The sequence below is a fragment of the Medicago truncatula genome, chromosome 8 (genome assembly GCF_003473485.1).
Source record: "Medicago truncatula cultivar Jemalong A17 chromosome 8, MtrunA17r5.0-ANR, whole genome shotgun sequence".
In the NCBI taxonomy this organism is placed as follows: Eukaryota; Viridiplantae; Streptophyta; class Magnoliopsida; order Fabales; family Fabaceae; genus Medicago; species Medicago truncatula.
Window position 1 is genome coordinate 31,754,757 of NC_053049.1, and position 6,000 is coordinate 31,760,756.

The window sequence follows — 6,000 nt, forward strand, 5'->3', positions numbered from 1 at the left end:
AGTCTTTTGCCTGTGCTGGAACAGGATGGTGCTGTGGTGACTTGGGCTATGTTCAGGAAAGAGTTCTTGAGTAAGTACTTTCCAGAAGATGTCCGGGGTAAGAAGGAAATTGAATTTCTGGAATTGAAACAGGGTGATATGCCTGTTACAGAATATGCTGCTAAGTTCGTGGAACTTGCTAAGTTCTACCCCCATTACAATGCGGAGACAGCTGAGTTCTCCAAGTGTATCAAGTTTGAAAATGGGTTGAGGGCTGACATCAAAAGAGCTATTGGGTATCAGAAGATTAGAGTTTTCTCTGAGTTAGTAAGCAGCTGCAGGATATATGAGGAGGACACAAAAGCTCATTACAAGGTAATGAGTGAGAGGAGGGGTAAGGGACATTAGAGTCGTCCTAAACCTTACAGTGCTCCTGCTGACAAAGGGAAGCAGAAGATGAATGATGATAGGAGGCCCAAGAGGGGAGATGTTCCCGCTGAAATTGTTTGTTTTAAGTGTGGTGAAAGAGGCCACAAGAGCAATGCTTGTGGTAGAGATGAAAGGAAGTGTTTTAGGTGTGGTCAGAGAGGACACACACTAGCTGAATGTAAGCGTGGGGACATTGTCTACTATAACTGCAATGAAGAAGGTCATATCAGTTCTCAGTGTACTCAGCCGAAGAAGGCTAGGATCGGTGGGAAAGTGTTTTCATTGACGGGTACGCAGACTACAAATGAGGACCGACTTATCAGAGGTACTTGTTTCTTTAATAGTACTCCTTTAATTGCTATTATAGATACTGGTGCTACTCATTGTTTTATTGCTGTTGAATGTGCATATAAGTTGGGTTTGATTGTATCTGATATGAAAGGAGAAATGGTTGTTGAAACTCCAGCTAAGGGTTCAGTAACTACTTCTCTTGTTTGTCTGAGTTGTCCGTTGTCTATGTTTGGTAGAGACTTTGTGGTTGATTTAGTTTGTTTGCCGTTATCGGGTATGGATGTAATTTTTGGGATGAACTGGTTAGAGTATAATCGAGTTCACATTAACTGTTACAACAAGACGGTGCATTTTTCTTCTGCTGAGGAAGAAGGTGAAGTTGAGTTCTTAACTACTAAGCAGTTGAAGCAGTTAGAACGTGATGGCATTTTGATGTGTTCTTTGTTAGCCCATTTATCGGTGGAAAACCAAACTGTGATTGACAGGTTGCCTGTAGTGAATGAATTTCCGGAAGTATTTCCAAATGAGATACCAGATGTGCCACCAGAAAGAGAAGTGGAATTTTCAATAGACCTTGTTCCGGGTACAAAGCCTGTGTCGATGGCTCCTTACCGTATGTCGGCGTCTGAGTTAGCCGAGTTGAAGAAACAGTTGGAGGACTTACTTGATAAGAAATTTGTAAGGCCAAGTGTTTCACCTTGGGGAGCACCGGTGTTGTTAGTAAAGAAAAAGGATGGTAGCATGAGATTGTGCATCGATTACCGTCAGTTGAACAAAGTTACGATAAAGAACAGGTATCCGCTTCCGAGGATTGATGATCTGATGGATCAGTTAGTGGGTGCACGTGTGTTCAGTAAAATTGACTTGAGGTCGGGTTATCACTAGATTAAGGTGAAAGATGAGAATATGCAGAAGACGGCATTCAGAACACGTTATGGGCATTATGAGTATAAGGTGATGCCTTTTGGTGTTACAAATGCACCTGGGGTATTTATGGAGTACATGAACAGAATTTTTCATGCATTCTTAGATCAGTTTGTTGTGGTATTTATTGATGACATTCTGATTTACTCTAAGACCGAAGAATAACATGCAGAACACTTGAAGATTGTGTTACAAGTGTTGAAAGAGAGGAAGTTGTATGCCAAGTTGTCAAAATGTGAATTCTGGTTGAGTGAAGTAAGTTTTCTTGGCCACGTTATTTCTGGTAGTGGTATTGCAGTTGATCCGTCAAAAGTTGAAGCTGTGTCCGAATGGGAGACTCTGAAGTCGGTGACTGAGATTAGAAGTTTTCTTGGTTTGGCTGGTTATTACCGTAGATTCATTGAAGGATTTTCGAAGTTAGCACTTCCTTTGACTCAGTTGACCTGTAAGGGTAAAGCTTTTGTGTGGGATGCTCAGTGTGAGAGTAGTTTCAATGAGTTGAAGCGATGATTGACGACTGCTCCTATTTTGATTTTGCCTAAACCAGAAGAACCGTTCGTTGTTTACTGTGATGCATCTAAGCTGGGCTTAGGTGATGTTCTGATGCAAGATGGTAAAGTGGTAGCATATGCTTCTAGGCAGTTGAGGATACATGAGAAGAATTATCCTACGCATGATCTGGAATTGGCTGCTGTGGTGTTTGTTTTAAAAATTTGGAGGCATTATTTGTACGGTTCCAGATTCGAGGTGTTCAGTGATCACAAGAGTCTAAAATATTTGTTTGATCAAAAGGAATTGAACATGAGGCAGAGGAGATGGTTAGAGCTGTTGAAGGATTATGATTTTGGTTTGAATTACCATCCTGGTAAGGCTAATGTGGTTGCAGATGCGTTAAGCAGGAAAACATTGCATATGTCTGCTTTGATGGTGAAGGAATTTGAATTGTTGGAACAGTTTAGAGACTTGAGTCTTGTCTGTGAATTGTCACCTCAGAGTATACGGTTGGGGATGCTGAAGATTGATAGTGATTTCTTAAACAGTATCCGAGAAGCTCAGCAAATAGATTTGAAGTTTGTTGATTTGATGACATCTGGCAATGACACTGAGGATAGTGACTTTAAGGTTGATGATCAGGGTGTGCTGAGGTTCAGATGAAGAGTTTGTATTCCTGACAATGATGATTTGAAGAAATTGATTCTTGTAGAGAGTCACAAGAGTAGGTTGAGCATTCACCCGGGGGCTACAAAGATGTATCATGATTTGAAGGAACTGTTTTGGTGGTCCGGTTTGAAACGAGATGTTGCTCAGTTTGTGTATGCATGTTTGACTTTCCAGAAGTCTAAAGTGGAACATCAGAAGCCTGCAGGGTTGTTGACACCGTTGGATGTACCGGAGTGGAAGTGGGATAGTATCTCTATGGATTTCGTGACGAATTTACCAAACACTTCGAGAGGGCATGATGCCATTTGGGTTGTTGTCGACCGGTTGACGAAGTCGGCACATTTCATTCCTATTAATATCAGTTATTCGGTAGCACAATTGGCAGAGATTTATGTTTATAACATTGTGAAGCTACATGGGGTTCCTTCGAGTATTGTGTCGGATAGGGATCCGAGGTTCACTTCTAGGTTCTGGAAGAGTTTACAGGACGCTTTGGGTTCGAGGTTGAGGTTGAGTTCGGCTTATCATCCTCAGACAGATGGTCAGTCGGAGAGGACGATCCAATCATTGGATGATTTGTTAAGGGTGTGTGTACTTGAGCAAGGTGGAGCTTGGGATAGCCACCTACCGTTGATAGAGTTCACTTATAACAACAACTATCATTCGAGTATAGGTATGGCACCGTTCGAAGCCTTGTATGGTCGGAGGTGTAGGACTCCTTTATGCTGGTTTGAGTCAGGTGAGAGTGTTGTGTTGGGACCGGATTTGGTTCATGAGACTACTGAGAGAGTCAGAATGATAAGGGAAAAGATGAAAGCTTCGCAGAGTCGACATAAGAGTTACCATGACAAGCGAAGAAAGGCTCTTGAGTTTCAGGAGGGTGATCATGTTTTTCTGAGGGTCACTCCGATGACGGGTGTAGGACGTGCATTGAAGTCGAGGAAGTTGACTCCAAAGTTCATTGGTCCGTATCAGATTTCAGAGAGAGTTGGGACAGTGGCTTATAGAGTTGGTTTGCCACCACATCTTTCGAACTTGCATGATGTGTTTCATGTGTCGCAGCTTAGGAAGTATGTAGAGGATCCTTCACATGTGATTCCTAGGGATGATGTACAGGTTAGAGACAACCTGACAGTTGAGACTTTGCCGGTGAGAATTGACGATCGGAAGGTGAAGGTGTTGAGGGGCAAGGAAATACCCCTTGTGAGAGTCGTTTGGGATGGAGCGACTGGTGAAAGTTTGACTTGGGAACTGGAGAGTAAGATGCGGGAGTCGTATCCGGAGTTGTTTGCTTGAGGTAAGATTTCGAGGACGAAATTTTGTAATTTGGGGAGAGTTGTAACGCTCTAGTCGTTTTATTTATTTTAATTAATTAGAGTCTTATGTGTGATTTTAATTAATATTTGTGGTGTGATATATTTTATTATATAGTTGATTTTATAATAATTGAATTAAGTGAGAAATAATTATTATTTTGGTGTTTGGGGAATTAATAGAAGTTATTAGAATTTATAGGGAGTAAAATGAAATAAAGGGGAGTTAAGTAGTGGGAAGTTAGGAAAAGGGAAGTCAGAAACATTTTTTACGTAGAAACTGTCAAGTTGGGAGAAGAGGAGAGAAGAGCAAGTAGAGCCAAGAACTGAAATTGTTGTGCATTTCTTCTGCAATTCTAAGGTAAGGGTGAAGTTTGCTTCAATAGTGTAGATGTTAATTTCTGATTTTGAGTTTAACAGAGTTTTGGTGAGAATTGGGAATTTTGGGTTTTGTGATGAAATGATGATTTTGGGGTAGAGATGGTTGTTCTGGTGTTAGAATTAGGTCCTGATTGTAGACAACACTTAGTTTTGCATTTGTAAACTAATTTGGGGAGTGAATTGAAGGAAAATGGGATTTTGAGGAAAATCTGTTTTCTGCCCGTACAGAAGTTCATCGCTCGCCTCGCGAGTAGCCTTGCTCGCCATGGCGAGTGAGCAACTTCATGGCTCGCCTCGCGAGCAGAACAACTCGCCGTGGCGAGTAACCCAGTACAAAACTTGATTTTCAAATTGTTGTTATAAGATGTTTTTGGGATGGTTTAATGTACCTAAATGATTTTAGAGAGGAGTGGAGTAAGTTTTAGATTAAAAAGATGAACAAGGAACACAAAAATGAAGTTTTAGTGAGTAAAAGGTCAAAACTCCCGAGAGCCGTGGCGAGTAACCCAGTACAAAACTTGAACTCGCCATTGCGAGTAACCTGTTTTGCGAGCTCGCCATAGCGAGAAGATGTGCTCGCGAGGCGAGCTACCTATTTTTGTGTGCTGATTTTATTTCTATGAATGGTAGTGATTGGTGTTGGTGCTTTGAGCATAGTTATGTTTAATTGTGCATTGTTCTGGATTGTTGGTTCATTTGTTTGATGATGTTGTTGATGATTGTAATGTATGCTATATTTATTGAATCATACATGTTGTGTAAATTGGAGTCATATGAAAATGTATGCATGGTCAAGTTGTATGTAGATATACACAAGTGGGTCCATTGCATATGCATAAACAGCGGGAGGACTCATGTCCTGGAGCACTAGTTGTTCACAGCGGTGAGGGATTCGGTCCTGATGAATGCTTAAACCATTCAAAAGCGGGAGGGCTTCGGTCCTGTTTGGTACCACATGCATAATTGCATATTTGAGGAGTCTTAGTGGTGTAGTCATGTCATGCATGAGTCTTGGTTGTTGGTTGTGGTTTGCCATATTGATGATGTTCATGATGTTGTTTGATGAGTGTATACATTTATACATGCATTATGATTAATTGAATGATGTAATGTTGTTGTTGTTTGTGAAATATATGTTTATATTTACAGGATGATATATATTGATGTTTATAGGGTGTTAGATTCAATTGATGATTTTAATATCTATATTTTATTGTTGTGAATCTCACCCCTTCTGTTTGAATGTTGCCTCGACCGTGGGTAAGGTGCAGGTGATCTTGAGTAGTCGGTGGTGGCTCAAGTGTCGTGTCTAGGGCTCTGATACGTGGGATGAGAGTTATTATTATTATTATTATTGTTTCTCTCTCCTATGTATCAATTTTTGGAACTTGATGTTGTGTCCCTATGATTGTTTGAATTTCTTTGATGAGGCTTTTGTGCCAGGATAATTTAATGGATGATTTAACCGTTGTTGTTGTTGTTTGAATGCAAATATTCCGCTGCATAATTATTGAAGTCTATG